This window comes from Carlito syrichta, unplaced genomic scaffold, assembly GCF_000164805.1.
Source record: "Carlito syrichta isolate Samal-C Ts95f unplaced genomic scaffold, Tarsius_syrichta-2.0.1 Scaffold287762, whole genome shotgun sequence".
NCBI lineage: Eukaryota > Metazoa > Chordata > Mammalia > Primates > Tarsiidae > Carlito > Carlito syrichta.
Genome location: NW_007231858.1, coordinates 315,360 through 331,779, shown reverse-complemented (window position 1 = coordinate 331,779; position 16,420 = coordinate 315,360). Strand labels below are relative to the sequence as shown.

The 16,420-nt window shown below is 48.5% G+C and overlaps 1 protein-coding gene and 1 pseudogene across 2 annotated transcripts in view; one reads left to right on the top strand and one right to left on the bottom strand.

The window, feature by feature from the left end:
• The window catches only part of RNFT2 (ring finger protein, transmembrane 2), a gene marked incomplete at its 5' end in the record, with an annotated part of 87,510 nt that overhangs the window by 28,549 nt on the left and 42,541 nt on the right, over window positions 1-16,420 (bottom strand). The gene's annotated exons all lie outside the window — the stretch shown is intronic.
• LOC103255018 lies at window positions 12,149-12,653 on the top strand (annotated as a pseudogene). The gene has a single exon (XR_002481654.1). The product of XR_002481654.1 is annotated as a 60S ribosomal protein L21 pseudogene (transcript).

Below are 16,420 nucleotides of genomic sequence, written 5' to 3'. Positions count from 1 at the left end.
CTCGCGCCCCAGGCCGCCCCGCTCCGCTGGCTCCGGGCCGGGCCCCGGGCCCTCGGCTCTTCGGCCTCCGCGGACCACGGAGGCCGCGGTTTGTGAAAGACAAAGCTGCCTTCTCGTTCTTTCGACGCGACTTTGCTCACCCACTTCCCCCCCGTCCTCTTATTTGAACATGTCACCCTAAGGCCACGTGTTCGGCAGGGAGTGACCTCACCGGCCCCCCAGGCTCTGGGCCATTGGCCGTGCTGGGCGCCTTGTCTGCAGGACTTCGCAGTCGCTGGGTGATGGAGTTCTGCAGTTTAGCCTGTCTTTTAAGGAAACTGAGGCTCAGAGGGATGAAGGGCCCTGCCCCATTGTACCTACCCAGGGATGGACGGCGCAGGCACTTAAACCCAGATGGTGTTAATCAGCCCTTTGACTATCTCTTCTTACCTTTACCCAGCCCTTTGCACCTTTGCCTAGTTTCTCCTTGCTCCGGCGGGAACGGTGGTAATGGCCATGCTTGCTGGGTGCCCACAAGGTGACGGTCACTGTTCCTCATAAGCCCAGCGGAGAGGACTCATGTGGGCCATTTCACAGATGAGAACACAACACTAAAAGAGATGGGGTGACTTCTGGCAGAGCTGGGGTTTGTACCCAGGTCTAATTGGCTCTACAAGTCTTTCTATTACCGACACCACCTTCTCCAGAAAAAGATGAAGCCTTCCTGTTGACAGGGAACAATACACCTCCCTTCTCTCAGTCCCCTTAAAGTCAGCCATCAAACCACTGAAAAGGCCCAGTGAGACCCTGTTAGAGGTCCTCACAACTAACTTGCCAGCAGCAGATCTCTATACACAGCCAGGAACAACCAGAAGGAAGGGAAATGACATCTACCTTGCTGTGGTGCTGAGCCAGGCACTGCGCCAGGGCCGGTCACTAAGGGCGGAGCTGGGAAGCCCTGGTTTGCTGACGAGAGATGAATTTTTTTTTAAACCAAAGTCAGGTGCAAGGAATACAAGTTTCAGCTCAAATGGCCATCCCACAGAGAAAGCCCTTTCCCGTTTCCCTAAATGAGTCCGCCATGAATTGTTTTATTTTCTTCCTAATGCTTATCAACACCTATATCTGTATGTTTGTTTAACGGTGATCTCCCCAACTAAATGAGGGCAGGGACTCTGACTTGGTCTGTCTGTTTCACTTACCATTGTATCCCTACACCTATGTGGTGCCTGTCATAGACACAGTATGACACTCAAATATTTTTGGAGTAAATGCAAAGTGGCTCAGGCTGGTGGGTGGTGCTGATATTAAAAACCCAGGTTTGTCTGAGTGTAAAGTTTGGGCTTACTCCATACTTTCTAGGAAGTCCAAGCCCCTTGTTACATGTACTTTACTCATAATAAAGTCCTTCTGGTGTTTACTCAGAGCCTATATTATTTATTTGAGTCAGGGTCTCACTCTATATAGCCCAGGCTGGACTGCAGTGGCACATTATAGCTCACCACAGCCTCCAATTCCTGGGCTCAAGCAATCCTCCTGTGCCCGAGTAGATGGGACTACATGCATGTGCCCCTGCACCTGGCTAGCTTTTTAATTTTTTGTAGAGACAAGGTCTCACTGGGTTGCCCAGGCTGGTCTTGAACTCCTAGGCTCAAGTGATCCTTCCACCTAGGCCTCCCACAGGCATGAGCCACTGTGCTGGGCCAGACCCTATTGATTGTAAATCTACTATAGTACTGAAAACTTGGTGTTCTGGTTTCCCAACCATCTGAGTCCTTGCTTGGTTGGACTCCTCTCGGTTGGTAACAGAGAGGAGAGGGAGATCTGAGGAACTTAGGCAATTAGGTATGGAAAAGAGAAGGTTACACATGCTTATGCTTGCTTTGGTCTTTAATAATAGCCCAGCAAGGAAGGAGACATCAAAACTACAAAAAGCAGACACATGGGAACAAGGGAATGGGGACCACACACTCAGGGATTTCTTATGAACAAAGTGGAGCGAGGGTGCGACCCAGGAGGTGAGTACAGGGGTTTCTAAGAAATTAGTAATTTTCTACTTTTTAAGCTGGTTACATGGGTATTTTTTGTTTTGGTACCTTACACGTATATATATATTTTTTATCACAAGCTGAAAATTTGCTTGCCCACTTTGAAAATAAACTATTAATAACCCCATGAGGTGGGGTGGGGGCGATTATTGCTCCCATGTTGTAGATGAGGGAAACTGAGACCATTTCAGAGATGTTCACCATTTTGCCTAAGATGTAGCAGAGGTGGGATTTGAATCCATGTCTGCCTGATGTCAGCATGGATGCTCTTACCCACATCTACCACCTGACACTCATGATTAAAGACCAGAGCTGATGAAAATGTGTGTTACCTTCTCCCTTCTACCTCCAAATTCCTACAAAGGTCCTCTCTCTACTCTCCTGGCTTCCATGCCCAGGAGAACGAGGCCAGAAAGCATGCCAATGACTGGGATTGCCCTCTGGTGCTGTGGCCCCAAGGACCAGCTGACAGAAAGTCCTTGGGGCTGGGCTGAGGTCCCACAGGAGTTGCTAGGCTGTGAGCAGAAATCCACCGTCAACAACAGCAGGCAGGCACCCAATTTCATTGGCCATGGTTCTCTGGATCTAAGAGCATCGGCCCATGAACAGGAAGGGCTCAGCCCACGTGCCCCAGCAACTGTGCATCAGCGGCTCCCTGACAAACAGGGCCTTGCTCCCAGGACCCGAGAGAGGTTTCATTATAAGGTGTTGATGATTAAGCCTGAAGTGGCCTGGGATCCTGTTAGCTGTAGAAAGGCAGCCTCTTCCCTCTGTCCTGGTCCCAGGTGGATGGGTGAAATTACCTGTCCCCGTGTCAGCTACAGTCTTTGGCACACATGTTCGGAGCCGAAACTGCCCAAGCCCGGCTGCCTTCCCAAACACTAGGGAATGGGGAGAGGCACAAGGAAGCAGGGAGGGAGACAGACAGAGATGGACAGGGGGCACCTCCTTTCCGGGTAGTCTAGAGCCCGTGACTTCAAACTTGGCAGACATGCGCCCCAACTGTGGATCTGTCCTTTTGCTGGGGGGTGACTTTGTCCAAGACATATCAGCCCTCTGGGCCTCGGTTTCCTCATCTGCAATGTGGGTATGTGGTAGGTTGAATAACCACCACCCAAAGACGCCCACATCCCAATTCCCAGAACCTATGAATCTGTTACCTCCCAGGGCAAAAGGAGTTTGCACCTGTGCAGATGTGATTAAACTAAGGATCTTGAGATGGGGAGATTATCCTAGGCTGCCTGGATGGGCCCAATGTAATGACAAGAGTCCATATAAGAGGGAAGCAGGAGGATCAGGGAAAGAAGACGAAGTGACAACAGAAACAGAGTGGGGAGAGAGAGACACCTTGAAGATGGAGGAAGGGCCAGCGCCAGGGACCGCAGGGAACTGCTGGAAGCTGGATAAAGTGAGAAAACGGATTCTCCCCTAGAGCCTCCAGATGGAACCACCTGTCAACATCTTGACTTGACCCCAGTGACACTGAGTTTGGACTTCTGACCTCCAGAATGGGAAGATATAAATCTATGTTGTTTTAAGCCACAATGTTGGTGGCCACTGATTACAGCAGCCACAGGAAACTAAGACAAATGAAACATAAGGAGAGCATCCAGATCCAGTGGACAGAGCATCCTGAGTGGGCAGGATGGGAGGAGGCCAGAAAGCCTGAGAGTGGCCACTGATGCTGTGGTCCCTGCCACCTGTGTGACCGTATCTCCTACCACCACGACTGACTACATAATTTGTGGTGCCAAGAGCAAAAGGAAAATGCAGTGCCCCTTGTCAAAAATTAAGAATTTCAGATGGAGACAACAGAGCATTAAACCAAGCATGGGGTTGCAAGCCCATGAAGCTGCCTGCCCCCTCTTCCGCCCAGGCACACTCTGGCTCTCTGCTCCTTGACCCTGCCTGCCATGTTTCCACCTCAGGGCCTTTGTATGTGCTGTTTCCCTGCCTGGAATACTCTTCCTCAGATGTCTGCATGGTGCACTCCCTTGCTTCCTTTAAGGCTTTGCAGGAATGTTACCTTCTCAGCAAGGCCTTCTCGTGCTACTGTATAAAGCAGCTTCTCAACCACCACACTCCCTGTTTTGCTTCCATCTGACACACGACATATTCATTTCAATGTCTTGTCTATGTTAAGTCCCTTGAAAGTAGATACTTTGCTTATTCACTGCTGAATTCCCATGACCTGGTACTGGGCCTGGCACAGGGTAGGTGGTCCAAACATTGTGGGTGCTACCAGGCACAGTGCTAGCCTATAATGCTAGCACTTTGGCAGGCTGAGGCAGAAGGCTCGCTTGAGGCCAAGAGTTCGAGACCAGCCTGGGTAACATAGCAAGACCTCATTGAAAGGACAGACCGAGAGTGGGAAGTCATTTTTCATCTTGTTCTTAAACCCTGACACAATGATGAGAAAGTAGAAGCTATGTTTTGGAGAAATACATACTTTAAAGATTAACCTTGCCGACTTTGTCTTTTCAGAAACACAGACTTCCTGGAGCCAGATATCAGAGGTATCTCATAGCGGTAATCAAGCTTGCCTAGAGTAAAGGGAATTTACAAGGCCTAAGACATCATGCATTAGGTAAGAATTGTACAAGTCCCGAAACTTGTAATTACAAAAGTTATGCAGATCGCAGGATTTTGTGACCTCTCAGAGGGGGAGCAGGAGAGGATTTGACCTTCCAGTAAATTGGGCACTGTCTACAGGTAAGTCAAGAATCCCATGGGATTGCCTGCTGGGAACGCATAAGTGCACCCTCCATTAGCTCTAAGGAATGTCATTCAAGAATGTACAGGAGCACTAGAATCCTTGCCCTTCTCTAGGGGCTATGATAAGATGGACAGATATTAATGGGTCTCTGTGTCACAGGGTCTCCAAGACATTCGCAGGTGGTCAATAAGGAAGTCATGGCAGTCACGTCTCCGTGATTGCAACATCTCCAGGGGAGAGGCTTTAAGCCAGGACTCGGGGAGCTATGGTGCCACACTCATCTAGAGTGTAGGCCCGCTATGTAGACTCACCTGAGTATAGGCCTACTTCCTGTCTGTGGGAAGTGAACCTTTCTTAAATAAATCTTTTCTTCTTTCACCTCTTTGTGTGTTGCAGTTCTTTGCATTATTCAGATCTCTGAGTGTTAGCGCACACCTCTGGCATGCCGGCTCCAGCGGTGCTGCGTCCCTCTCCACCCATCTACCCTCACCCTATCTGTACCCTAACACTCATCTTTACAAAAAATAAAATAAATAAATTAGCTGGGTGTGGTGGCATGCGCCTATAGACCCAGCTACTTGGAAGGCTGAGGTGAGAGGATCACTTGAGCGCAAGAGTTCGAGGTTACAGTGAGTTATGATCACACCACTGCACTCTAGTCTGGGTGACAGAGTGAGACCCTATCTCAAAAACAAAAACAAAAACAAAAATATATTGGTTGAATGAATGACAACAGTGACTGGCTTATGAAATGTTATCATGACAATTATACTATCATCATTCACTCCTAGGGAATGGTGGAGGAGGGGTTGGGCCATGCTCTCCAAGGCCCCCTTTCCTCTGCTTCCTTGTTTATTCACTAAATAAATTGAGGATGCCACTTACTGAGCTGCAGGAATTGAAAGGCATGATCCTGTTTAATCTTTACATTGGTATGATCGGCAGTCCCATGATACAGATGAGGAAACTGAGGCTTAGAGAAGCTTACTGACCACCCTAGTCCACCTCTAACAAGTGAAACAGGCGAGACAGAACCTATCTGTTTGGCTCCAAGTCTGGTAGACCTCTGCAACCAAATTCACACTGCCTGCTTCTGGGAGAATATGCCTCTGCAACACTCTCCTTACTTTCAGCGTGTGTGTTTGAGCACCTACTATCTACTGTGAGCTGTGCTGGGAATGAAATGAAACACACAAGGGGCCTGATCTCACAAGCTTGAAGTCTAGTCGGGAGATAAACCAGCAACCACAACACCACTTGGTGCATTCAAAACACGTGTAGCCTAGGGGCCTGGGAGCGCACAGGCGTCACCCACCCCCAGCTGGGGCCAGAGCTAGGTCCAGGCTTTCCAGTGGCCATGATATCTAAACACAGACCTGAGGGCAATGGGGCTGGAGGGTAGGGAGACAACAGAGGGAACAGCAACTGCGAAGGCCTGAAGGTAAGAGAACAAGAACAGGAGTATGGGGTGTCAGGTTAGAAAGAGAGGCGGAGGCCAGGCAAGTGCTCAAAAGGACCATCTCTCTCTGTCCTGTCCTTGTTCTCTTGTTCCTCCCCCCGACACACACACCTATCCACTGGCCCTTGGAGGTAGGGTCAGGTCTTACCCTGCAGCTGTGATTGTTCAGCACTGAAAACTCACCCATCTCGTGACCTTGTCTGTCCTCCCTGGGATCCTCTTGGAGTTAGGTCATATCAGTCACACACACACACACACACACACACACAGATGAGACGACACTGAGAACTCTCTTAGCTGAAGATGCATAGCTAGTGGCAAAACCAGGATTCAAACCCAGGCTTCCCCAACACCCAGCCTAGGGCTGGCACCTCCAGGTCATTAGCAAGGGTAGCATTTCCTCCTTTCTTTGGCACAGTCAAGGTTCTGACCTTGGCACTTCTGGGCCCCAGGAGAAGAGCCAGAGGCCAGCAAAGTGTAGGTGTGCTGCTCAGCTGCAGGCAACAGGGCCTGGCTTTTCTCATGGGAGTCACACACAAAGAAAAAGTACATACATACTGACTGCCACAGGTGCCAGCGACTCCTGAAAGTCCTTCTCCCATGTAGCCTCAATTTATTTTTTAACTCACCCAGTCTACCGCTAAGGCCCCGAAATGTAAACAGAATTCTTTCTTTTTTGGGACCAGAGTCTCACTGTGTCGCCCAGGCTGGAGTGCAGTGGCATAATCACGGCTCACGGCAGCATCGACCTCCTAGGCTCAGGCGATCCTTCTGCCTCAGCCTCCTGAGAATCTGGAATTACAGGCATGTGCCACTGCGCCTGGCTTATTTTTTGTAGAGGCGATGTCTCACTATATTACCCAGGCTGATGTCAAACTCCTGGGCTCAAGCAATCCTCCTGCCTTGGCCTCTCAAAGTGCTAGGGTTACAGGTGTAAGCCACTGTGCCTGGCCTTTTTTTTTCTTTTGAGATGGGGGTTGTCTCGCTATGTTGCCCAGGCTGGTCTTGAACCTCTGGGCTCAAGCGATCCTCCCACCTCAGCCTCCTGAGTAGCTGGGGTTATAGCTGTGCGCCACCATGCCCGGCAGATTTGATTCTTTTTTACAGATAGGAAGCTGAGGCCCAGAGAGAGGAGGTGACTGGCTGGAGGTGATACCCATGGAAACAGCAAAACCAGGATTCAAACTCAGATCCACCTGACTCCAGAGCCCAAGCTTCTCCTGTCCACTCTGGAGCCTTCCTGGACAAGCTGATAGTTGACAAATGTCCTCAGTGGGCTCCCTAGAGACAAAGTCTAGTCCTGCACCCCTTTTTTCTCCTCAGGGAAGGAGGAACATCTGGGGACAATATGGGGGCAGGGCAGCCCCACCAACCCACCCACCCTGGTGGAAGCAAACTGCAGGAGCCCATAGAGCGGCAGCCCTGACCACTCAGCGCCCCCAGCCCCGGAGGGAGGAGCTGAAGGGGACTCCTCCAAGGCCACCTCAGGGAGCCTGGCTGGCCCCCTCACCGATTAGTTGGAGATGAGCTAAATAATCAGCACTTCGCGGACTTTTCGTGGGATCTGGAGCCAAGACCACAGCCCCTGGCCTTGCCCTGTGTGCAAATCCATAGCGACCACCAACACTAGCTCATCCATTGAGAATCACGAGCCGGGGGCACAAAATGAGCATGGCAGGCGCCACCCCTGCCCGCATGGAGCTCAGAGTTGAGCGAGGGTGAGATGCTCATGGGTTACCTGGAAACATGCCCATGCCAAACTGTTTCCTGTCTGTGCCGTGACCTGGTGGTTCCCTGTCCCTGGCATGTTCTTTTTGGCTTCCTGATGTTTGGCCAACTCCCAGCCCTGCTTTGAAACTCAGGTCTGAGCTCTAGGCAGACTTTGCGGGGACTGGTTAGGTGCCTCGTCTCTGTTTTCCCAGAGGGCCCTGCGTTACTGCTTCTTGGCCTGTGAGCTTTGGGCTGGAAATTCCTGGGTCTGGGAGCCCTATGCCCCACATGGTGCCTGGCACTCTGTTGGTGTCCAGTGAATATTCACAGAATGAATACATGGATGGATAAATCATGGGACCCAGAACTGCCCCCTTGGGGGCTGTTTCCTCATCAGTAAAGTCAGAAGGTCTTCCTGGGTCTCACAGTCTGTGCACAAGAGGGCAGGAGTGCAGCCGAGCCCAGCCTTCAAGAACTGGAAGGGTCTCTGGAATGTCCAAAGTGGGCATTCATTACCTCAGTCTGGCCTCCACCAAAGCCAAGAGCAGGCCAAAGTTTTCCCAAAGAGGCTGGCTGCACATTCCAGTTCTCTTTACCTGCAACAACCGAAACTGACTCTCACCCACTTCACCAAAAAGGGGTTTCTGGAGGGTTCTGGATGATCTCAGACTTCCAAGAAGTGCAGGAGCTTCAGGCCACAGGAAGGCCAGTCCTAGAAACCTCAGCGTGGAAGGGAAAGACCTCTTCCCTCCTCAGTGCCTCTCCAACTTCCGTAAGCAGGTGACAGACCAGGGGCTCTGGTTCAAGTCAGCCTTTGCCACCACAGGACTGGGATGCAGCCATGACTCTGCTCCCAGGTGCGGAATGAATAAATGAATGCATGCAGCTCTCTCCCGGTCCAGCCTCTGTTCCTCAATTCCTGGGAGAGGGTCTTGGACCAGTCTGGCTTGGGCAGGGGCCTGCCCAGGATGATCAGAGATGAGCAGGGGGGAGTGGGGCACCAAGAACAGCCATGCCTCGGCCCCAGGTCCTGCATCCAGTCATCCCTGGAGATGGGTGGCCTCAGGACAGGGCGGCCGTCCTAGAAGGGGCAGCGGCCATCCTAGGAGGAGCGGCAGTTGGGGCGGGGCCAGACCAGCTCTCTAGACAGTGGCCATCTGAGCTGGTGAAAGGGATCATCTTTCAACCTGGAAATCGATTTCCAAGGGCCCAGTGCTGAGGCCTGGGGAGGACAGGAGAGGGAGCAGGAATTTGAATAGCAGCTGTGTTCCCCATTTCCCCAGGAGGAGGCCTGACCACCCCTCCTCCGTGCTGAATGTTTGCCATTAAAAACAAACAGTATCATTTGGTTCAATATAAAATGAATTAAAGGAAATTAAACTGTGGGGGCCATGTGTCCTGCATTGTCTGAGGCTGTTTTTCATCTTCCCCAGTGGGAAACAACAGCTTGGGGGGTGTGGAGCCCGGCAGGACTAGATAAATAAATAAATAAATAAGGCAAGGCCTCTCCTTCTACCCACCCCCCACTCTGCCCGTGGAGGGTGGGGTGGGGTGTGGGAAATCCCAGGTGCCCGCTGAGGCCCTGTCCCTGCTGTGTCCCTTGGCAGCAAATAGAGCCTTTGAGAGTCTCCCAGGGAACAGAGTGAAGGGAGACAAAACAGGAACTGCAAAGAATGAGGGCCAGATGTGGTGGCTCACGCCTGTAATCCCAGCACTTTGGGAGGCTAAGAAGAGAGGATCACTTGAGACCAGGAGTTTGAGACCACCCTGGGCTACATGGTGAGACCCTGTCTCAAAACAAAAACCAAACCTCAACAAAAAAATGATGTGCAGGATGCAGAGACAGAAGATGGGCGTGCTGGGGCAGTAGAAGTGGGAGGAAGTGGGTGTGATGAGGGTGGGTGGCACCCAGGTTGGTGGGAAGAGGCTCTGGTGGTTGCTGCCACCACTGGCATTGTGGTCACCGGGTCAGGGGAGCAGGAAAGGGCAACAGCAGACCGACAGGCAGGGTCCTGCAGTGGCTAAGAGTGTGCATTCTGGAACTAGACAGCCAGAGTCTAAGTCCCAGTCCTGCCACTTACTTATCCTTTGCAAGTCACTTACCTTCTTTATGCCTCAGTTTCCTCACCTGAGAATTGGGGAGAATAAGAGTATCGACCTCATAGGGTTTTTGTGAGGATGAAATGAAGTCACGTATATGAAGCACTTAGAACGGTACTAGGCACATCAGCGACTTATGATTATTCTATTATCATATACTATTGATTGCTCAGTTATTATCGTGGGCCCCTGGGGACATCAACCTTGGTATCTGGAAGACCTAGCCTCTCAAGTCATAGCTCTGCCACAGGCTTGCTGTGTGACCTTGGGTAAGTGCCACAGGCTTGCTGTGTGACCTTGCTGGTCCCTCATTTACAAACTAGGAACAATGACTCTGGGACAGGGACTGCTAGTGCCTCCCAATAGCCCTTCCCCACTTTCTCTTTCAAAATAAGATTCTTGATTTTTGCTTAGGGCCATGGGCACCTGGCCACAAGATGTTGCTCCCAGCCTGCCATGCAGCTAGTGGGACTGAGCGCTGGCCTTTGAGACCTAAGAGAAAGCGACAGGAGCAATTTCTGGGAAGTGGCCTAAAAAAAGGGAGAGGAACACTTATGAATGTGGTGCTAACAAAATAGTAGCTTGCAGGATCCAGAAGCAAATTCAAAGGAGGATACACCATGCTCAAGAGGGGACCCATTCAATGCAAGGGTTCACTGGAATCCAATCATGCAGATCCTCACAGCCACAGAGCCTGAGAGGAAAATCAAATGCTTTTTGATTAAATTAAGCAAACTTTTTTTGAGACAGGGTCTTGCTCTGTCGCCCAGGCTGGATTGCAGTGACGCAATCATAGCTCACTGCACAGCCTCGAACTCCTGGGCTCAAGCAATTCTCCCACTTCAGCCTCCTGAGTAGCTGGGGTTACAGACATGTATCGCCACGCCTGGCTAATTTTTTAATTGTTATTTTTGTAGAGATGGGGTCTTGCTATGCTGTCCAGGCTGGTCTTAAACTCACGCCTCAAGGGAGGCTGGTCTCAAACTCCTGACTCAGTCTCCCAAAGTGCTGGGATTTCAGGCATGAGCCAATGTGCTAGGCCACAACCACTGCTTATTTTAAACATTTTCATAAACTGGACTAGATGGAAACTTGCTTTACATGATGAAACATTGGCCTCAGCTCCAAAGGTGGCCTCTTGTTTAATGAGGGGCTAGGACAGTTTTATGTGTCACTTTAGCTACTAGGTTATAGTTTCCTGTGATACAATCAAACACTAATCTAGGTGATTCTGTGAGCGTGTTCTGTAGAGAGGCTAATATCTATGATCAGTTGTCTTAGTAACACAGATTGTCCTTGATATCGTGCGTTGGCCCTATCCAATCGGATGTAAGGCCTTAAGAGCAACACTGAGGTTTCCTCGAGGAAACAGAAATTCTGCCTCAAGACTGCAACATCAGTTGCTGCCCAAGAGTTTCCAGACTGCCGGCCTGCCCTGCGGATTTCAAACTTTCCAGTCCCCAAAATCATGCAAGCCAATTCCCTGAAATAAATCTCTTCATATGCACATATTCTACTGACTCTGTTTCTCTGGAGAGCCCCATCTGATACAGGAATCCTAGTGGCATTCCCATCAAGATGAGGGAGAAGACAAAACTGCTCACTATTGTCTCTGTTAGGAGAAAAAAAATTAAACATGGAGAAGTGACCTACTGAGCAGTGAGCCAAGGAGGAAGTGATGGAGCCAGGATCAGCATCCACGTTTAAATCCAGAATGTCTAAAAAAGACAATTTCTTGGCCAGGAACAGTAGCTCACGCCTGTAATCCCATCTCTTTGCGAGGATGAGGTGGAAGGATTGCTTGAGGCCAGAAGTTTGAGACCAGACTAGGCAACATAGCGAGACTCCATCTGTACAAAAAAAAGTAAGTTTCCACTCTTGTCTCCCTGACCTGAAACTCATTTTGTCATGTGTTGGCTATCTTTGGTATAATTCTTTTTAGACAGAGGGGTCAAGGTATTGGTTATGAGCATGGGGACCAGGTCTACCTCTCCAGAATGAGGCATGTGTGGGTGCGTTTGGGCATTTTCAAAGTGTGGTCAGTAGACCACCTATATCAGCATCACCTGGGAGTTTGTAAGAAATCAGAATCTCTCCTTCCTTTCAGCCGGAACTGCCATATTCCAGTAATTCACCAAAATGACCAACACAAAGGGAAAGAGAAGGGGCACATGGTACATGTTCTCCAGGCCGTTCAGAAAACATGGAGCTGTTCCTTTGGCCACATACATGCGAATCTACAAAAAAGATGATATTGTAGACATCAAGGGAATGGGTACTGTTCCGAAAGGAATGCCCCACAAATGTTACCATGGCAAGATAGGAAGAGTCTACAATGTCACCCAGCATGCTGTTGGCATTGTTAACAAACAAGTCAAGGGCAAGATTCTTGCCAAGAGAATTAATGTGCGTATTGAGCATATTAAGCACTCGAAGAGTCGAGATAGCTTCCTGAAACGCGTGAAGGAAAATGACCAGAAAAAGAAGGAAGCCAAGGAGAAAGGCACGTGGGTTCAGCTGAAGCGCCAGCCTGCTCCACCCAGAGAAGCATACTTTGTGAGAACCAACAGAAAGGAGCCCGAACTTCTGGAACCTATTCCCTATGAATTCATGGCCTAATAGGTGTCAAAAATAAAAGATCTCTGGATCATTTGAAAAAAAAAGAAAAAAAGAAAGAAATCAGAATCTCAGGCTCTTCTCTGGATCTAGTGAATCAGAATCTCCAGGGGTTAGGCCCAGGAATGAGTGTTTGAATAAGCTCTCTAGATGATTTTTATGTATTAATACATATAAAGTTGAGAAACACTATTTAGGGGAATATCCTGAGGGATGATGAATTCATTTCATGGAATAAGTCTGGATCCCTAAATGATCTCATGGAGTAGAGCACCTCAGCTGACCTGCACTGAACTATGATGAGTTGGAAATAGCACATTGGGCTATGCCGTTGAGTCTTTGGTGTTGTTGGCCACAGCACCTGATATATCCTGATTCATACAGGGTGGAAACAACTCATTAATACAGAGGATGCAATTGGGGGCAGTTGGGTGGGCTTTTATTCCTTTAAAAGGGAAGAGGAAGAAGATCTGAAGCAGATATGGAAAGGTTAAATCTTTTAAATCTGAATGGTAAGTACAGACATCTCTGTTATGTGTTATTTTCTTTATTAAAAAAAAAAAATTTTTTTGAGTTGGGGTCTCATTCTGTCGTCCAGGCTGGAGTGCAGTGGCATGACCACGGCTCACGACAGCCTCCAGGTCCTGAGTTCAGACGATCCTTTCACCTCAGCCTCCCAAATAGCTGGGACTACAGGTGTGCCCCCATACTCAGCCAATTTTTTTTTTTGGTAGAGATGAGGTCTCGCTATATAGCCTAGGCTGGTCTTGAACTCCTGGGCTTAAGCAATCCTCCTGTCTCAGCCTCCCAAAGTGCTAGGATTACAGGTGTGAGCCACTGTGCTTGGCCTATGTGTTATTTTCTGTACACTTGAAATATTCAAAAATATCACAGAAACAATAAATCAAATACTGCATGTTCTCACTCATGAGTGGGCCTTATCATTGGGCCCTACAAAGGTGGGAACAAAAACGCTGGGCACTGCTAAAGGAGGGAGGAGGTATGAGGGTCACACAATCACCCATTGGGTCCCATGTCCGCTACTGGGGGAGAGAGGTCTCGCTAGAAGCCCAAAACTGGCCGGGCTCAGTGGCTCAACCTGTAATCCCAGCACTTTGGGAGGCAGAGGCGAGTGGATTGCCTGAGCCCAGGGGTTCGTGACCCAAACAGGCAACTTGGCGAGATCTCATCTCTACAATAAATCAAAAATTAGCCAGGCACAGTAGCGTGTGCCTGTAGTTCCAGCTACTTGGAAGGCTGAGGTGGAAGGATCACTGGAGCCCAGCAGGTCGAGGCTGCGGTGGCCGGGAGCGGCCACTGCACTCCAGTCTGGGCGACAGAGTGAGACTCCAATTTAAAAAAAAAAGAATCCCAAACCTCTCCTGCGTGCATTGACTAATGTAGCAAATCCTCACACATACCTCACAACTCTAAAATAAATAAATTTTTAAAATTCCAAAATAACTCAAAACAAAAAATCAGATGTATTCAGGGAACTACTGAAAATTTGGAACAAAAAAGAAAAAAGCATGAAGCACCACCCAAAAGGCAGGATTTGCTACTCACCCACTGGGCAACTTTCCCTTGCTGGCCCTCGGTTTCCTCATCTGTGGAATGGGAACAATAACAGCACCTACCTTCTCGGAGTGTTGAGAAGACCAAATGAAATCAGGCAAATAAAGCACTTTGCACAGTGGACAAATACACAAACAAAAAGAGAACCCAAGACGTATTAGCTGATATTCTTATCACCTCCCCATCAACTGGGATTGAGTCCTACTTTGTTACCCACAGCCCACTGACCCTTTGCAAACTGGCTAGCCTCCCTGAGGTTTTGTCTGTCAAATGGGTTTAGGCAAACTTAGCCATCCTCCACATAGGATCACTATAAGGATATATATATTTTTTGAGTTGGAGTCTCACTCTGTCACCCAGATTGAAGTGCAGTGGCCGCTCTAGGCACCCGGCTAATTTTTTGATTTATTGTAGAGAGGAGGTCTCGCCAAGTTGCCCAGGTGGGTCTCGAACCTGTGGGCTCAGGCAATCCACTCACCTCAGCCTCCCAAAGTGCGGGATTACAGGCTGAGCCACTGAGCTCGGCCTGTAAGAATATTTTTAAGAGGTGGGTTACATCAGTAAGTGAGACACATGTCCTGCCTCTCAGAACTTATGGTTCAGTGGAGGAGACGGTGACCCAGGTAATTACAGGGTAGTGTGCCCAGTGCTTGGAGAGATAAGCTTGCAAGGGAGTAAGCAAGAAGAACTAACATCATCCTGGGAGGCCAGTGGAAATAACATCTAAGATGAGTCCTGGAGAACCACAGTCCATGGGTCAAAGAGGGCGATGCAGTTCAAAACTGTCCCAAGTGTCCTTAGAGGAATCTCTTTAAAAATCCTTAATAAATCCAAATAGCTTCCACAATATGTACACCCATCTGTTTAAAAAAACCAAAACAGCTAACTTTTATATATTGCATCTATAAAACACGCAACTGCATTCCCACAGCAATTCTCTAGGGTAGTGTGGTAGGCTACCCAAAAATGTCCCACCTTAATGTCCAAGACCATGAAGATGATGAGATATCACATCTAGACGATATTACAGAGCATAGGACAAAAGGGATTTCAGAGATGTCATTAAGGTTACTAATCAGTAGGCTTTGAGTTCATAGGAAGGGAGACTGTCCCAGTAGGTCTAATCTAATTACCTGAGCCCTTTAAAAACAGAAGGTTTTCTCTGGCAGGGGCCAGAAGGGGAAATCAAAGAGATGTCAAGCACAAGAAGGATTGGCATGCCATTTCTGGCTTGAAAATGGTGGGGACCATGTACAAGGACCAGAAAGTGACTTCTAGGAGCTGAGAACGACCTTTAGCTAGCAGCCAGCAAGGAAACGGGGACCTTAGTCCTACAAACACACAGACAGAATTCTGCCAACATCCTGAGGAAGGCTGAAAGTGGATTTGTCTCTAGAGTCCCCAGGTAAGAGCCCACCTTGGCTGACCTTGATTTTGGCCTTGTAAGATCCTTCATAGAGAACACAATCAAGCCCAGCTGGACTGCTAATCTACAGAACTCTGAGCTAATAAATAAGTGTTTTTTAAGCCACCAAGTTACTGGTCACTTGTTAGGCAGGAAATGAAAACAAATACAGGGAGGTGCTATTATTCTCCCATTTTACAGATAAGGAAATAAGAGGTGAAATATGTTGCTAAAGGTATTTCAGGACAATGCTAAAGTCAGTCTGAACACAGAGTCGGGCTCCAGGGTCCACATTTTTAACCATTATGCTATGCTTTCTCTATGTATATATCTAGAACAAGCTCAAAGATAGATGGGAAGTCATAAAAGCAAGGTGGGAGCTGTGTATAGAATACAACTTTTGAATGTCTAAAGGTGAATAGGATGAACATATGTGTGTATTTGTTTCTATATGTATACAATCACTATGAAAAGGTTCAGGAATAATATTCTATATGCATGCATTTGCTTCCATATGTATACAATTGCTATGAAAAGGTACAGGGGTAATATTCTATATGCATGTATTTGCTTCTATACGTATACCATTGCTATGAAAAGGTGCAGGGATAATATTTTATCTTCTAGGAGGGGAAGTAGATGTCTGAAAGCAGGAAAAGAAAGGAGACTTTTCACCAGGTACTGTTTTTGAAGTCTTGACCTTTGAACTCTATGAATGTAATATCTAGAAAAAAATTAAAGTACCCTCGATAATTTGATGGTGGCAAAAGGGTGGAAAATATCTGAATGGATGCAGAAACACTCTCAAAAGA